Source organism: Eschrichtius robustus, chromosome 1, assembly GCF_028021215.1.
Source record: "Eschrichtius robustus isolate mEscRob2 chromosome 1, mEscRob2.pri, whole genome shotgun sequence".
In the NCBI taxonomy this organism is placed as follows: Eukaryota; Metazoa; Chordata; class Mammalia; order Artiodactyla; family Eschrichtiidae; genus Eschrichtius; species Eschrichtius robustus.
Window position 1 is genome coordinate 152,719,709 of NC_090824.1, and position 19,167 is coordinate 152,738,875.

A 19,167-nucleotide genomic window follows, 5' to 3' on the forward strand; every position below is an offset into this window, starting at 1 on the left:
TATCTTTTCAACAAATGGTGCTGAAAAAATTGGATAGCCATGTGAAAAATAGAAAAAAAAAACAAAAAACCAAAAGAATCCCACTTCAAGCATTTTTTCATACCATTTACAAAAATTAACTCAAAATGGACCATAGATACAAAGGTAAAACATAAAACTATACAATTTGTAGAGTAAACATAAGAAAATTCTGGGGTTAATCTTAGGTTAGGTTGTATTTAGGTACAACATTAAAGCACAATCTATGAAAGAAAAAAAATCGGTAAATTGAACTTCATCAAAAGTAAAAATGCATGCTCTTTAAAACACATATTTTAGGAGAATGAAATGAAAAACCATAGACTTGGAGATAACATTTGCAATTTATATCTGGTAAAGGACTTATATCCATAGTGTATAAAGAACTCTCAAAATATTATAATAAGAAAACAAACAACCCAATAAAAATGGGCAAAAGACTTGAACAGACATTTTATCAAAGGAGATATAAAGATAACACATAAGCACATGAAAAAACTGCTCAACATCACTAGTCATTAGGAGAATGCAAATTATAACCACAGTTAGATACTGTTGTATAACTACTACAGTGGAGAAATTAATAAAATCCCCATACCATGAAGATTGGAAGAAACTGGAACTCTAATATACTTTTGAGGGTGAAATAAACTGGTACAAACACTTTAGAAAACAATTTGATGGTTTCTTAAAAAGTTAAAATACACCTGTCATGTGATCCAGCCATTCTACTTCCAGTTATTTGTCAAAGAGAAACAATAACATATGTTCATACAAAGACTTGTTCATGAATACTCATAGTCGCTCTTTTTGGTAATAACCAAAAATTAGAAACAATTCAAAATATTCATCAACAGATGAGTATATAAGAAATTGTGATACATAATACAATAGAATACTGCTTAACAATTAATGTTACATTATTAACACATGCAACTACAGGAATGAATCTCAGAATAATTATCTTGAGTAAAAGAAGCATGGCCAAAAAAAGAAAAGTACATGATGCATGATTCCATTTATCTTAAATTCGAAAAAAGGAAAATGAATGTACAGTGACAGAAAGAAGATCAGTGGTTGCATGAAGGCAGGAGGGAAGGATAACCAGGGGTAAAAAGAAAATTTTGCAGGTAATAGATAGGTTTATTATTTTGATTGTTGTAACGGTTCCATGATTGTGAGCACATATCAAAACTTATCAAATTGCACGTTTTAAATATATGCCATCTATTTTGTGTTAATAATACTTCTATAAAGCAGTAAGCAAAATAGAGAGAATATTCCATCTCCTGGGTTGGTCCCCAGTGCTGGAAATAAACAGAGCAAGGTCGTAGTTCCAGAAGAAATGGCTCTCCAGGCGACTTCTCAATGCAAGGACTGAGGCCTCGGGAAGAAAATGAGTGCACCCAAGTACCCAAGGATCTAGGCAGAGGAGGGGACAGGCAATCCCCCTTGTTACTAGAACTAAGATACAATGTCACACGCCCTGATGCTGGACTCCTAAACGAAGGCTTCTAGAGTTTCTCATGAGAACAGGATTAATCTGACAGTTAAGGGTAGGTTTAATGCTGAAGAGAAAGACCTAGGGTCCCAGTCATGTACAGGAGAAGGCTGAGGGGGCAGAGCACCAACCTTCCAGCCCTGTTATCTGTTCACGAAATTGGAACACACTTGAGTTTCAAAGTGCCTCATTGCAGTTCACCTCTCCCATAAAGTACCTGTGCAAGGTTCTCGGGGTTTCCTTCCCTTCTCTCTCCTCAAAGCTATCCCCTAAATTGTCTTGGGCCCATTTCAACAACTTCACTTTAACACGCTCTAGAGTACTCTCACGTATGTATTCACATGTTGAAAAATGCTTCCATTGTGTCAAGGAGTGGTAGAGATCCATAGGCTGTCAGAAATATCCTGAAAGTTATCAGGGAGATAAATACTCCCTCCAAAGAGGAGAGAGGAGGCTCCCCAGAAGGAAAGACATGGCAGCTGAACCACAGACAGATCCAAGCCTCCCCCATTCCAAGATTGTTCCCTCTCACTTTCAATCTTGTGCCCCTTGCTGATTCCTCTCAGGTGTCTCGGACCTTTCATATCCATCCCAATAAGTTCACCCCATTCACACTGACCTTGCTACACTTAGTCATCAGAGACCTGGACCTTCCAACACACACACACACACACACACACACACACACACACTCCTACTCATTATGTCTGCCCTGTGTGGTTAAAAATCAGGTTGTAGAATTACTCACTCATTGCACATGTTATAGTTGAGCTATAAGATCCTTTAGTGACATAAGCCATGCCTTTTATTCTTATTTGTCCCTGAAGAGCTCTGTTCCCATAAATGGTATCATCTGGAGACAGGCAGAACAATGAAACCATCTGGTTTTGGGAAACAATCAAGTTAAACAGAGCCCAAGCTCTCCAAGATTAGCATTTTTCTGCTTGTCTAGCCTACCCATAGTTTAACTAGATACCATAAATATTTCACAGCTCCCTGTAAAAAAGTGTAGATTCCAAGGAAGTAATCAGTTTTACAAATATATGTGCATAAAATTGATTATACGGTTCAAAGCATCAAAAATTACTACAGCAACTTCAGTGTTTACCAACAGGAGAATGGTTAAATCCATTATGCTGTATCCATCCATGGTTTAACATTTCACCAAGGAAGACATACAGATGGCCAAGAGACACCTGAAAAGATTCTCAACATCACTAATTATTAGAGAAATGCAAATCAAAACTACAATGAGGTATCACCTCACACCAGTCAGAATGGCCATTATCAAAAAATCTAGAAACAATAAATGCTGGAAAAGATGTGTGAAAAATGAACCCTCCTGCACTGTTGGTGAGAATGTAAATTGATACAACCACTATGGAAAACAGTATGGAGGTTCCTTAAAAAACTAAAAATAAAACTACCATATGACCCAGCAATCCCACTACTGGGCATATGCCCTGAGGAAACCATAATTCAAAAAGACACATGCACCCCAATGTTCATTGTAGCACTATTTACAATAACCAGGACATGGAACCAACCTAAATGTCTATCGACAGATGAATGGATAAAGAAGATGTGGCACATATATACAATGAAATATTACTCAGACATAAAAATAAACAAAATTGATTTATTTGTAGTGAGGTGGATGTACCTAGAGTTTGTCATACAGAGTGAAGTAAGTCAGAAAGAGCAAAACAAATACTGTATGCTAACCCATATATATGGAATCTAAAAAGAAAAAAAAAAAACAAAAAAACATTGGTACTGATGAACCTAGTTGCAGGGCAGGAATAAAGACATAGACATAGAGAATGGACTTGAGGGCAAGGGGTGGGAGAGGGAAGCTGGGGCGAAGTGAGAGTAGCATCGACATATATACACTACAGAATAAAATAGATAGCTAGTGGGAAGCAGCAGCATAGCACAGGGGGATCAGCTCGGTGCTTTGTGTCCACCTAGAGGGGTGGGATAGGGAGGGTGGGAGGGAGGCTCAAGAGGGAGGGGCTATGGGGACATATGTATGCATATGGCTGATTCACTTTGGTGTACAACAGAAACTAACACAGTATTGTGAAGCAATTATATTCCAATAAAGATCTATTTTAAAAAATATCTAGTCATAATTTATCAGCAGAAAACAATCCCCATAATATACAGCAAGATGAAAAATATTTTTCTGTATGGAGTAATCTTATTCTTGACCACACCTACTGTAGGTATTCCTATATGCCCATTTGATTTTGGTATCTCTGGATGATGGGATTACAGGGGATTTTTATTTTCTTTAATATACATATTTTTTATTTCTAAATTCCTTGCAAAGAGCAGGCATTACTTTTATAACCAGAAATTATTCTTTCCACTTGGGCAAAAATGCACACCATCCACATGTTAACATTTGCCGTGGCTGCAAGCCAGGAAGTCCGTTCTCAGGATGTGGGAGAGGGAATGGATCTTTCCTGTGTAGCTGATGGTTATGATCCCTGACCCCCTCTTTGATTAACAGTGAGACCAGCTGACTAATTTAACATACACATTTACGACAAATAGAGCAGTCTCTTAATAATTATTAAGGATGTTCAGATTTACCAAAATAATATTTAATCTCCAAAGTGTTACTTTGCCCCTACTAATTCATCATTTGTTCCTCAGAGCTTACACTGACAAAAATAAATTCACATTTAAAAAGCCATAATGCAAATTAGTTATATTGTATATAATGTAATATATATGTTACAAATCTAAGCCATGGCTATGTAGTTTCCTAATTAAAAGGAATTAGGTGGCTTAAACAAACAAATTTATTATCTCCCAGTTCTGGAGGTTAGAATTCTGAAATCAAGGTGTCGGCCAGGTTGGTTCTATCTGAAGGCTCTGAAGGAGAAGCTGTTCCATCCCTCACTCCTAGCTGCTGGTGACAGCCTGCAATTCTTGGCATCCCTTGGCTTGTAGATGCATCAATCTAGTCTCTGCCTCTATCTTCACATGTTCTCCCCATGTCTCTGTGTTTTCATATGACTGTAATTAACCTCAGAAAACAGGAAGAAAAAGTGATCTGAGAAACCACTAAGGTAATAATATGTTGTAATCAGACTTTTCTTTTCACATTTGGTTTAGTAATGCTTTATATACAAATATCACTGATGTGATATCACTGGTGTATAATTTATCTTATTATAGATAGTTATACATCCCAATTCAGAACAGGGTAGGGGGCCTCTGAAGTCAGGCTGTATGAATCTGTATCCTGCCTTCACCACTTGCTTGTTTCATGTGCATAGCAAGTTCTTTAAGCTTGCTTAGTTTTCATTTACTTTTCATAACAAATTAGAAATAATAGCTCCTTCTTCATAGGATGGTTGAGAATATTAAATGACAAGTACGCAGCATGGCACGCAGCCAATACAGTGACTGGCAGAGGGTCTTCACGCAATAAGTGTTAGAGAAATACAGAAAGAGGGAGAGAGAGGAGAAGCATGAAAGTGAGATTCAAAGAAATCCACAAATATGAGAATTGTCTCCAAAACACTATTGATATGGCTATTGGTATATTAATATATGATGCTAAATGGAATCAAATAGGTAAGAAAAATCCTAAGGTCTTGAGTGAGCTATACTGAAAAATAAACTAACAACCTACTACCATAGATTAAGAGAGACTATAGTTAAATGTAAACAATGAAGTTTTCAGGAAAAATAAAAAACAAAACATAGAAAAGAATCTTCAGGAAGACTTCTTAGACTTGCTACCAAAGCCAGAGACATAACAGGAAAAAACTGATAAACTGGACCTCATCAAAATGAAACACTTTTACTCTGCAAAAGGTTCTGCTAAAAGGATTTGCTGTACATGAAGCATCTTTATTAATGGACTCTTATTGCATGGTCCATTCTCAATAAATGTTAACAACAATTGTTATTGTTGCCTATGTCATTATTATGACCTTCTTTAATAGTTGCCCCATTCACCACTCTACTTAATTTTCCACTTCCTGCCTCAAACACCTTCCTCAACCACAGCAAACCATTTTAACTCCCACTAAATTTATCATTTGTCATCCTACCCGCCTCTTCATTAAATTGATGCTCTTCTCCCCTTTGCCTGACATTTTCTCACTTATCCATCATGACCCTGCTCAGGGGCCACCTCCTCAGTAGAGACTTTCTAATTCCTCCAAGGTCCTTCTCTCTCCCTTCTTTTGGATAGTTCCTTTCTTCATATGTCTTTATATATCTATATCTATCTATCTATCTATCTATTTAGCCATCTATCATCTGTCTCATAAAATGTTAATTAGAATATAATTGTAACAGAATAGTAGATAATAGAATGAAATATATATATGCAAGTGTATGTGTATATTACTTAGTTCTTTTTCTGTCTCACTTTCTAAAAGGGATGATCCCTTATTAACATTTGCATGTGCAAACAATCATTAACCATTTGTTGAATGAACTGATATATATCTGCCCCTGAGATGGTAGGATTCACGTCTGGTTCTGGGTACCCCCCCGCAAAGTGCCTTGTACAATACCTGGAATATAACTGCCATTGAGAAAATATCTGGGGACTATACAAATAAATGAAATGATTGGTCTTCCAGAACACAAGCATCAGCCTAAATAAGATTTGAGGTTCATAAAAAATCCAATTAAATGCAAGAAAAAAGATTATAATGATGGAAGAATAGCACACAAAAGTCTCTCTTTTTTTTTTTTTTTTTGAATAACCTCTAATTTCCACAACATCTTTCAAAGATGTTTAAGTTGAAGGGAGAATGAATTTATGGTTTGGTTCGGTGTGAATATATTTCATGTTAGTCATGTCTTTTTTTTTATATAAGGACAACAATAGTGACTGATGTCCTTTCTAATTAACAGCTATCACCAAATACTTGGGAGTACTATTCATATGAGTTCTTGGTTTCAGTATGTGTGTGCATGCAAGTTCATGTGTGCAAGCATGTATGCTTTTGTCAATTTGTGTTTTTTTCAAACTGTAACTTTAAAGGATTGAGGTTTAATATCCCTTGAGATTTCTCTAATTAGGCTCTGCTCCTTTTCTTAGATGAGTTTAGTACCCAAGTAAATGAACTAATTAGTAGTCTTTTGTTGAATGAGGCTACAATGTTTTATAAAATCTCTGGTCATCATTGGGAGTTCCCGCATAATACTGCAATTAAACAGCTCAAAAAAAAAAAAAAAAAAAAAACACCCTGTTTTTTATCCCTTCACCTTATTCCATGTTTACAGGAGCTGTTTGCATGTGCTGTGCTCAGTTCCTGAAAGGGTGTGAGGAGGAGGACAAGGATGATGGGGGGACACAACCCAAATCTGGGCAAGAAAATGCAGTGATGAAAAAACAAAGGCAATTCCCAGAAGACCAGTGATCTTTTGAATGACCCAGGTAGTCTCTACAAGCCTTTGAATTTCACCTTGATGTTTAAATGAAGGCACAGAAAGAAAGAAGAGGATAATTCTATTGATTGGTGTGACTCAGAAATCTACCATAAAAGTAACATACTGATAGGGAGAGGATATGACATAAAAACAAATCTAGTCTCATCTGACTATATCACACTCTGACCTTCTTACATCCCCACGGATATCTGTAACTCATTAAGCTAGAATCTTGTTAGGGATTCACTTATTAATAAGCAAATATATCAAACCTTACATTAATTAGATTTAGCCTCTTCTGAAATAAAAACATTTAGGTGAGAGAAAATGAATTAATGTTTAGTTCTTTTGCACTGGCTTTGTGGATAAGATCTTTTTTTTTAATTTTTTTAATTTTTATTTTTGTTTTATTTATTTATTTTTGGCTGTGTTGGGTCTTCATTGCTGCACGTGGGCTTTCTCTAGTTGCGGTGAGCGGGGGCTACTCTTGGTTGCAGTGTGCAGGCTTCTCATTGCAGTGGCTTCTCTTGTTGCGGAGCACGTGCTCTCGGTGCATAAGCTTCAGTAGTTGTGGCGCATGGGCTTAGTTGCTCCGTGCCATGTGGGATCTTCCCAGACCAGGGATCGAACCCATGTCCCCTGCATTGGCAGGCAGATTCTTATCCACTACACTACCAGGGAAGCCCTGTGGATAAGATCTTGAGCGTGATTTCTTGAACTGGAATTATATTGCACTCATGTCATGGTCCTCTGATACTCAACTCCCATCCCCACCACCATGATTCCCAGTTGCCTCCTACAGGAGAACATTGCTTTGGAGTTGGACACAGCTGCCAGTAGGAACTGTGTTACTAAGCCCCTCTGTGCCTCAGAGTGAGCACCTAATACTTAGGGCTATGCAGGGAATGGGGAATATTAAATGCATAATGCATGTAAGGTCATAGACCAAGAGTACATAGGGCACAAGGGAAATATTTCAGGTTCCTTCTTCTCAGTATAATGTCTTGCCCTGATGCCCAAGTCACCTGCCCTTCTCAGTATATTCCTGACCAACCTACCATCCCAGTCTCACTGCCCTGTACTCAAGAGTGCTGTCTCCTATAGCATATTCTTTTCCCAGGCATTAACCCTTTATAATTTTGTGGTGATGATCTCTCAACCCCAGCCTCTTCAGTACCGGCAATCCACTGACTACTAATTTTTTTTCCTCCACTGGCTTTTTCCAGGGTGCTAAGGAAGTGGGCACCCAGGTCTCAGTGGCTGCGGATGCCACAGGGTGGGACAGGGGGGCTCAGGGAAGCTCTGTTCCCATTGCTCAGGCAGAGGAAGCAGAGCTGAGTCTTCCTCACCAAGCATCCACTTCCCTTTTCTAACACATCTAGAATAAAACTTACCTATTATTGTGCATATGTAGATCTCCAATTGTTCTGAGAAAGCTACTTCATTCACATTAACTAAAGTGTAACCCTGTTTCAGGAACTAACATCCCGAGTCACTTGACAAGTCATCTTCCAGTAATGGAGCATCAGGGAGACCAGACCAGCTCTCATCTCCCCTATCCCCAGAGGAGGGAGATCCTTTTACACTATTACATTTAGATCATAGTAACTTATTGACTCAAATTTTAATTAAAATAGGGATACCTAGCAGAGTTTTCATGTGTCTTCAAAGTATTACACCCAGCTGCAGCACTGAAGGAAATAGTATTTTGTCTACAGACAACTGTCTGTCAAAACCAGGACAATGAGCTGGAAACCAACATTTGACGAGTTGAGTGCCTGGTGGAAAGATTGTTGGTTCCTTAAAGCACTGTTTCTACCAAAATAGCCCAATCAATCTTAAAACAAAGCCAACAGACTTCCAAATACATGAATTAAGGGAGAAAATAAAACTGATTACTTATAAACGTAAGATATTCAGATGAAATTAGACTTTTTTGATTTTCTAAAATACTACACTATCCAACTTAAAGATTTTGTTAAAATGGTCAAGATCATGACCACAGATCTTGAAATGCAGCAGGTCTCTTCTAGTCACTGAAAATTAAAACAGGGCCAGGCATGGAGTGGTTCTCAGTGAATGGCTGTGGGACAAAGGAATGGATAAAAATGTACAAACTGGCACTCACCTCAAATGCCTCAGTATGATAACTAATATCTCTCATGTGCTTATGAAGATCCAGGCATGATCCAATTTGCTGTACATGTGCCAACTCTTCTAATCCTTACCTCAAGCTTATGAGATAGATCCCATCATAATTGCCTTCTTACAGAGAGGTTAGGGGAACTTGCACATAGCCAAACATGTCATGAGTTGAAGACACATTCTACTCTGCGCAGTATCTTAGATTCAAGGGAGTGAGAGGCATATGTTATATCAGCCAACAGTATTTTCTTATAAGGATCACCATTAGAGCAATTGGGACACCCTGTCAATTGTCATTGTTTAACGGGAAAAGGCAGTCTTTAATAGTTTCTTCCCTGTGGCCACAAAGTCTTTCTGACCTTCAATTTCCTCGATTGTATGTGAAGATGACAAAACTTAAACCTAGAAGGTTTTCTGTAAAGATTGGCAATCATATGTATAAAGCACCCAGAATAGTGCCTGGCAGAGGAGAGGGGGCCCGCATCAACATTAGCTATTATTGCAATTAACTGTTATCCAAAGTGCCAACCCTCTTGGAAAGCCTAACAAGGCAGCCTGAAGGATGCACTTCGGACTTCACCGGGCTCCCCAGAATTGTCCTTGTTATGAGTGTGTGGTCAAAGTAAAGCATTTAGGGTTGGTTTTAATGAGCTACCACCCATCTATTAACCCTTACAGATTCTTTTAATAATCCTGTTGGGTGAAGGTCTCCAGAGCACAGTACTGCCTCTTTGGTCTGGCATCCTTAACAGTAAGTGGTCTCTGGCGTAATACCTACAATTATACGCAACTTCCCATCAAGATGGCTCTTTAATAGCTCTAGTGAACAAAGCACCTTGTAAATAAGGTAGTGTTGGCATTTTCATGTTGGTTTCCGTTAAGCAACATTCTATGATGGTAGAAATGTTTTCACATCAAGTTCAGCATTCCAACATCCCACTTAAGGACTACAGTTTTCTACCTCTCCTCCACATTCATTCAGCAGTTTGGGGAACATTTACTTAACTCCTCTGATGTGCCAGGCACTGTGCTGGTCATGAGACACAGAGATGATGAAAACAGAATCCCCATCCTTATATGGGATATAGTCTAGGGAGAGACACAATCATTCCACAGGTAATGACAAAGAATTGTGCTGGGAAATAGAAGAGAAGCACAGGATGGTAAAAGCAGAGGGCAGGAGACCAAGGCTAGTCTGGAGGAAAACTGAGGGAACTTCTGAGCTATGGAGTCATAAACTACAAAGTGAAGGATAGGAAGGCCTTAGGTGAAATGGCATGGCTAGGAGAGAGGGCTGGCCCAGTGAAAAGCCTGAGTGAAGGTCCAGAAGAGAGGATGAACAGGGCACCTTCTAGGGGATTTACAGGGTGGGGGAAACAGTACATCTAAAACATAGGAGATAAAGGGCAACGGACATATGAAAGAGCTGTAAAGCTGGGCAGAACTCCACTTGGGGGATCATCTAATTCATGTAAGATCCATGAGGACAGCAACAAAAAATAAAACCAACATGCTTTTTCTTCCTTTGATTCACCTGGGATCTACTGAATGCACCTAGGGTGCAATTAAAATGAAATGACTTATGCTTGGATTTGTGAAATAAATAGCTGAGTTATGATTATGCTCTTTTTATAAACCCCACTCTTCTTTCATGGCCCAGCTTAAAACCCACCACCACTATCAATCCACCCTTGATCAGTGTAAAGTGATTTCTCTGCATTCAGATCTCCCAGTATTTATAGCTTTCATCACTTAATTATACTGACTTGTTAACTTATCTTCTCATACACCAGTGGCTTAACTCTCTTATTATACAGAAGGCTTCTAAAGACCTAAAATCCCCTTTGAAACTTCTCTGTATCTCCCATAGTACCTGGCATCCACATAATTATTCACTTGGCCAACAAATGTGGTTCTAAGCACAAGAGATACAGCAAGGGAAAAGGCATAGAAGGATTCTGGGTTTGTGGGTCTTAAGTCTTACAGATAAAATGAAGTAATTTAAAATACATGTTATACATATTTGCATAATTATATACGTACATGTGTGTATGTATATGCATATATATTTGATAATAGTTTCAGATAATGCTAAGAATAATGACGAAAATGAAGGAAGATGTATTAGGAAATGACTGGTGTAGAGGTATGCTACTTTGTATTATATGGAAGAGAAAATCCAGGGAGTTAGTATTTAAGTCAGGGCATGAATGATAAGAAGGAATAAGCCATGTGAAAATCTGGGGTTGAGTGTCCAGAGAGATAAACACTGAATGTAAAAACTCTGAGATGGTAAATGAACTGTCAACTGTTCCTACTACTAGAAGAAATTATAATTATGTGATACAATAGAACTAATGCTACAATGGAAATCTATTGCAATATAAATGTATCCAATAGATACATTATACACCTTAAACTTACACAATGTTATATGTCAATTATGTCTCAATTTAAAAAATAAATAAATAAATAAAACCAGGTCAGGGGAGCACAGTAGGGAAAGCAAGAAGAGTGTGTCAAGAAATGAAAGCAGTAGGAAATATCAGATCACATACAACCATATAGAACATACATGGAGTTTGGGTTTTATTCTAGAAATTAGAAATCTTTGAAAGGTTTTAAGTACCCAGAAGGTACACAAGTTTTAAACATACTGATTGATTGGGTGCTTATGTGCATTAAATATCAGAAAGAACAGTTTAAGAGAGTAAAACTTATGAAAAATTATGTTCTAATTTGAGTTAAACACTCATGACTAAGGCCCGAACAATTGTGGGAAATTACAGCAAAATAAAGGAATTAGCTTAACAACACTTTTCAGAATTGTTCCTTACAGCAGATGTTATCTGTCAATATTACCTTCTTTCTACAAATGTGTCTTTCATGTAAACAACATCTGCAAGTTCGCATGATGAAAATGAAATGAAGTCTGCTGGAAAAGCATTGGCAATCCTTGTTTCTATACTTGAGTGAATGCCACAAAAAATAACTTCATGACTTGAGTCTTTAAAGAGAGAGTTGGTTAATCAGAAGAATGGCAGCTGAACTGGGAAAGTACTGTTAAAGAGAAATCTTGTGTATATAAGCACCTATTTTGCAAATGAAGCATGGGAAGTCTTGTAGAAAGAAGGCAGAACTCCCCACTGGTGGTCATTAAACATCTCATGGGCAAAAGTAGTAATGGATTACCTTCATTCTGGCTTTAACAATTGCTTTGATTTGCATTTTTAGCATAAAATACCTGTGAGTAAAATAGCCTAAAATGTCAATAATGAAATAAATGAACAGCAACAACAATAATAGCTAATATTTATGGTGCTCTTCTTTGTGCAAGCACTTTCATGAACATTGTGTAGATAGTTGCTCATTTAATCATCATAAAGCTCTCACAGCTATCACCATTAATAAAATCCATCATTTTAAAAATTGAGGTATAGTTGATTTACAATGTTGGGTTAATTTCTGCTGTACAGCAAAGTGATTCACATATATATTATATATATATTATATATATATATATTATATATATATACTTCTTTGTATTCTTTTCCATTATGCATTATCACAGGGCATTGAATATAGTTCCCTGTGATATATAGTAGGACCTTGTTGTTTATCTATTCCATATATAATAGTTTGCATCTGCTAATCCCAAACTCCCACTCTGTCCCTCCCCAACCCATCCTCCCCCATGGCAACCAGAGGTCTGTTCTCTATGTCTGTGAATCTGTTTCTATTTCATAGATAACTTCATTTGCGTCATATTTTAGATTCCACATATAAGTGATATTATATGGTATTTGTCTTTCTCTTTCTGACTTACTTTACTTAGTATGATAATCTCCAGGTCCATCCATGTTGCTGCAAATGGCATTGTTTCATTCTTTTTTATTGCTGAGTAATATTCCATTGTATATATGTACCATATCTTCTTTATCCATTCATCTGCTGATGAACATTCATGTTGCTTCCATGTCTTGGCCATTGTGAATAGTACTGCCATGGACATAGGGGTGCCTGTATCTTTTTGTCCAGGTGTATGCCCAGAAGTGGGATTGTTGGATCATATGACAACTCTAATTTTAGTTAATAAAGTCCATTTTAAAGGATGAGGAAAGTGGGACTCAGAGAGATGAAGCAACTGTCCGAGGGCCACAGCACAATAAGCTTCAGAGTCAGAGTTCCAGCTCTCATTCTTAACTGTTTCACTGTTGCCATCTGAGAGACCTGGTCAAAGCATCTTGCTTGCAGCTAATAAGACTCTGTCTGTAAATATATGCTCAGTGTTACCTGCTTCAGTTTGATGCATGAATAGTCCCACCTATCTACTTAACCTCAGCAAAGCAACCACTGATTTAAAAAATATGCATTGAGGGTAACTACATCCCAGGCAACAGGGCTACAACCATGAACAAAATGACTGAATTTCTGAAAGCAAGGTGTTCCTTTCCAATTGATTTTAGTGGAAGGAGAAAGGAGGGACAGAGAGAAAAAATACATAAATTAATATATAATCTTATGTATTGTCATATATATACGACATATATATGTCTTATAGTGGTAAGTGTAAAAAAATCAAACAGGGTAAGGAAATAGAAAGTGCTAAAATGGGATATGGAGCTACTTTTTGGGGGTTCTGTGGTCCTGGGAAGCCTCTTCTGACCATGTTTTACTTGAAGGGACATATACAAATCAGAACACCCCACACAGATAGGTATGACAGAGAAGCATCTGTACATGCATTAGGGCACTGGTGTAAACCATTTGGGTAGAAATCGTTAGACCTAGAATTGCAATTTTCAAGACTGCAGATTGTAAAGCAGGAGATATTTCACATTGCAAGCAAGTCCTTCACTTTGCACATAGATTCCTCATGGGGTTTCTTTACATATTAAGTTCCCTTATGCTTTAAATGATAAGTCATTTATGGAAAATCATTTCCCCATAAGTCTCTGAGGGAACCGCATATCACATAGTATGGTAAGTAGATTCATGCTATATATTTATGACATCATATTGACATCAACACTAGGGATAATGTGATTCTTCCAGATGTTTTCCCGTCCACTCTCTCATTCTCTTGAATATATGAGCAAAAAAAAAGACTAAAAGAATAAAGCACATGAATATAAAATTTCAAAAGCCAAAACAATAGTTTTCCTCTAAAAAACACTAACTTTCCTTTAAGATACCAAAGCCAGTTTGCTATTATAATTCACTAAATATCCTTACTTTGGAATCAATAGTAAATGACTATGGGCTAATTTTTGATTGATAAATTCCTCATTAAAATTAATGTCAATCTAAGCTTCCAAACTGCACCTATTAATAAAACTCTAATTGATATCTTATGCAGCCAATGCCTTTCTATGGGTACAATCAATTTGGTACAGATCCTGCACTTTATTGACTTCTGGCTCCCCAAGGGAGTTTTTTCTTCCTCCTTCAGGGAGGGCCCATCTCTGTGCAGATATTCCAAAGCAGACCTAAGGCATGAGGGCACTTGCCATTTAATTTAGACTTCCTGTGACAGTCTTAACATATAGCACCAATATCAGAGGATGCTGTTAGTGGACAAGCTCCAAGGGTCACCAACTATGAAAAGTCAAATGCTGCACTTAAAAGCTAGACTGTCAGAAAGCTTGGTGTTCTAGACACCCTGGCTCCAGCTCCAGCTACAAAACTTTAAGTGCCACTTGCTGAAAGTATGGAAAAGCCATATCCTGTCTTTCTCCATACAGAGTATCATTATGTGTTTTACAATATCGCACAAGCCCAACAACTAGAACCAGGCGAGGAGCCAGTGTTCTACATTCAAATATTCAAAGTCTCCAAAGGAAAGCAGTTTACTTGAATCCTGAGGAAAATCAGCTCCCATGCAAGAGGGTCATATGAGTATCGATCCATTAGAACCAAAAGGAGGATTTCACCTACTAAATGATTCTTTAAAAACACCCCTAAGGTTCATTGACATGCTGTTGCTTATACTTAACATTTCTGAGTGTGTGCATTAACTTGGAGGATCTCAGTGCACAGGGAAAAAAACTAAAGGTTTATTGAGGAGCCAAAAGCCCAAAAGAAAGAAAAAAATCCAATATCTATTTTTTGCTATTTTCAAACAAAATATGAAATGAAATTTACTCTAGCTGTAAAATTCCAAAATAATCGAAGAGCAGCCCAATGGCTAAAAAGAACTCAGTGAAGGCTTATGACCCCTCTGCAGGGATGGATGGTGTGAAAGGTTTAGATTAAAACTAGTGCAGATAAATATCTCAAAGAGCAGATTTTTATCTGAGCTCTAAGCAGCGCTTGAGTGTTCAGAGGTGCTCAGAAAATGTCAAGAGAAAAGACTCTCCTTCAAGGCTACCAACACTTCTTCCCACATGCTATTAGGCTTAGAAACCGAGTGCCTTGTGTTCTCTGGGCAATTCCCAGTTAAGCTATAAAACTCACCTCAGCGAAGAACACTTAAGAGAATTGTTTTACCCTCACTGTCTATATCGCAGGTAAACCTGTGAATGGGTTTTGAGAGAATGGCCCCAGAATGCAAGGGGTTTGGTGTCCTACTTCACTTAACCTGAAAGCAGTGAAATGATTCTCCACCCCTCCCTCCCTGTCTCTCTGTGTTTCTCTCTGTTTCTCTCTCTCTCTCTCTCCCCACCCCCCAACCTCATGCCCTATCTCTCTCTCTTTCTCTCTCTTCAGGATTTCTGTTAGCTTTGGATGGCTAGCTGACCATCCCTCAGTTCCCTATTACATTTTACACTTTGTCAGGGCTTGGTTAAAGATTAAGAGGTTTCCAGAGAAACCTGACAAAGCTAAGGCCAGCTCTGTCACAGCAAGCTGACTCTGCCATACACAGCCGTCCCTCAGTACCCATGGGAAATATGTTCCACGACCCTAGTGGACACCAAAATCCATTGTTTGCTCAAGTCTCTTATATAAAATGGCAAAAAAAAATAGTGGGCCCTCCATATCCCTGGTTCTGCACTGGCATATAGAGAGGGCTGACTTTAGTCCACTCTGTGTTTACTGATCCCATAAAATCTAAGCTTGTGAAGTTTAAGTTCCTCTGTTGAGGGAAACTTCATTTTGTATAGTGTATTTATTTTTTTAATATATAATTCTTGTTCATGATAAAAGCAAAAAAAACAAAGAAAAATTGGAAAATAAAGAGAAGATAAAGATCACTCTTAATTCCAGGATGCTTTATAATGAACAGCAAGACACATGTTTTTCTACACTTATGGCTCTTTTTCTTCGTTTTTGATTATCCATTTGCATTTTTCTTTAAGTAATATGATGTTTATTCTATAAATTTTGTATGATTAAAAAAATCCAGTAAAAGCTAAAAGAAATTTTACAAATCTATACACTGTTCTTCCTAAAATTGTTCTGCCGTGTGACCAGAGATTCCACTTAGGTCTCTCCTCACTTGACCCTCTCAGAGAAGCTCTCTGACCAACCACAGGGAGCAAGGCACTGCTAGCTTCGTCATCATGCTCCCTCCACCTGACCCCACTGCCAACCCAATTTTTTTTTTTATTTTGGCACTGGCCACCCCCTAACACAAACAGGTATTAAGTATTGGTTTATTGTCTAACAGAATGTGAGCACCACAAACTTTCAGGTTTCTGGTTAAAATTCAGATTCAAATTCAACAATGGTTTCCAAACTCTGGGAACCCACAATTATTACTATTATTATTTTTTAAGACTATTTAAGAGAAGTTTTAGGTTAACAGCAAAATTGAGGGGAAGGTACAGCAATTTCCCATATGACCTCTGCCCCCCACATATTCATAGCTACCCCATTATCAACATCCCCCACCAGAGTGGTACATTTTTTACAATTGATGGACCTACATTGACAGATCATAATCACCCAAAGTTCATAGTTCACATCAGGGTTCACGCTTGGTATTGTACATTCTATGGGTTTGGACAAATATATCCACCATTATAGTATCATGCAGAGTATTTTCACTGCCCTTAAAATCTTCTCTGCTATGCTCATTCATTCCTCCTTCACCCCTAACCTTTGGCAACCAATGATCTTTTTGTCTCCATAGTTTTTCCCTTTCCATATAGTTGGAATTATATAGTATGTAGCCTTTCAGATAGGCTTCTTTCCCTTAGTAATATGCATTTAAAGTTCCTCCACATCTTTTCATGGCTTAATAGCTCATTTCTTTTTAACACTGAATAACACTTCATTGTCTGGATGTGCAACAGTTTATTTAACCATTCATCTGATGAATGACATCTTGGTTGCTTCCAGGTTTTGGCACCTGGATATGTGCCAGGATATGTATGGATAAAGCTGCTATAAACATCTGTGTACAGGTTTTTATATAAAAAGAAGTGTTCAGCTCCTTTGGGTAAATATCAAGGAGTGTGATTGCTGGAATATATGGTAAGAGTATGTTTAGTTTCATAAGAAACTGCCAAATTGTCTTCCAAAGTGGCTGTACCATTTTGCATCCCACCAACAATGAATGAGAGTTCCTGTTGCTCCACACCCTTGCCAGCATTTTGTGTTGTCAGTGTTCCAAATTTTGGCCATTCTAATAAGTATGTAGTGGTATCTCATTGTTGTTTTAATATTAATTTCCCTGCTGACATATGATATGGAGAATTTTTTTATATGCTTATTTGCCATCTGTATATCTTCTTTGGTGAAATGCTTATAAAGGTCAACAGTCTACTTTTTAATCAGTTTGTTTATTTCTTACTGTTGAGTTTTAAGAATTCTTTGTACATTTTAAGTAACAGTCCTTTATCAGTTGTGTTTTTTGCAAATATTTTCTCCCAGTCTGTGGCTTGTCTTCTCAATCTCTTGACATTGTCTTTCTCAGAGCAGAAGTTTTTAATTTTAATGAGGTCCAGCTTCTGAACTATTTCTTTCATGGATTGTGCCTTCCGTATTGTATCTAAATATTTACTGCTATACTGAAGGTCATCTAGGTTTTTTCCTATTATCTTCTAAGAGTTTTATAGTTTTCTATTTTACATTTAGGTTTATGATCCATTTTGAGTTAATTTTGTGAAGAGTCACAGTTATTACTTTACCCAGTAGCTCCCTAAGGACAAGATTGAGACGTCAAAATTAAGAGGCATATGACTCCCTAGATGATCACAAGTTAGCACACATGTTGTTCACTCAGTCATTTGTTCACTCATTCCCTAGACATTTTTCCTGAGCACCTATTGAGTGCCTGAGCATATCAAAATGAAAACAATATTTTTCTTGTTCTTCCTGAAGATGAGGGGCCAACACTGGTCAAAGGTTACAGAAAAGCCAGACTGGAAGATGTAGCACCAGAAGTTAAATTAGACAAAAAGATGGCGTGATGAGTTTCAGTATTGGCTATAATTAACCACAGCTGGGTCATCACTTCCTTTCAGAGTATGTGAGATCATGTCACTAAGAGGGAAAGGTAAAAGAATTAGGTTCAAAATAGACAAGGGTCAGCCTCTGAAGGATTAAGCAAGCATAATATTATAATATTAGATAATACTATCCCTTGTCAGACCTCTCCTCCAGGAAACCTGCACTAAGCCTCCTCCTGTCCTAACCCATCACGTGTATCTCCTATACTACCCTTGCATCTGGTCCACATTCTATCACTGCATATCTCTTCTGCTGGCTAATTATCAGCTTCATGTTACATGCTGCTCATCACCCCTCCCACCTAACTCACAAAATACCATGAGCTCTTGACAACAGGAATCAGAATGGCATCTCCAGGGCCCCAAACCTGGCATGAGTAGAAGGCTTTCCACCATGCTGGAGGAGTAGACAAATGAACTGAGAATCAGCAGATAGGCTCTGCATCTGGAGGTAGGCAACTTATGACATGAGAATGTTTTAAGGGGCCACATGGCAGTTATAACTGAGACAAAACTCTGCCATGAGTGTTTAAAAGTTGGATGCCATATTAGGATGCATTAATAGAAGCATAGTATCCACAAACATGAAGGTTATGATACATTCACCTCAGATGAATGGTGGTCAGTTCCCAGTAGCATGTTTTTGTTTTTTGTGTTTTTTTTTTTTAATTGGGGAATAGTTGTTTTATAGGAATA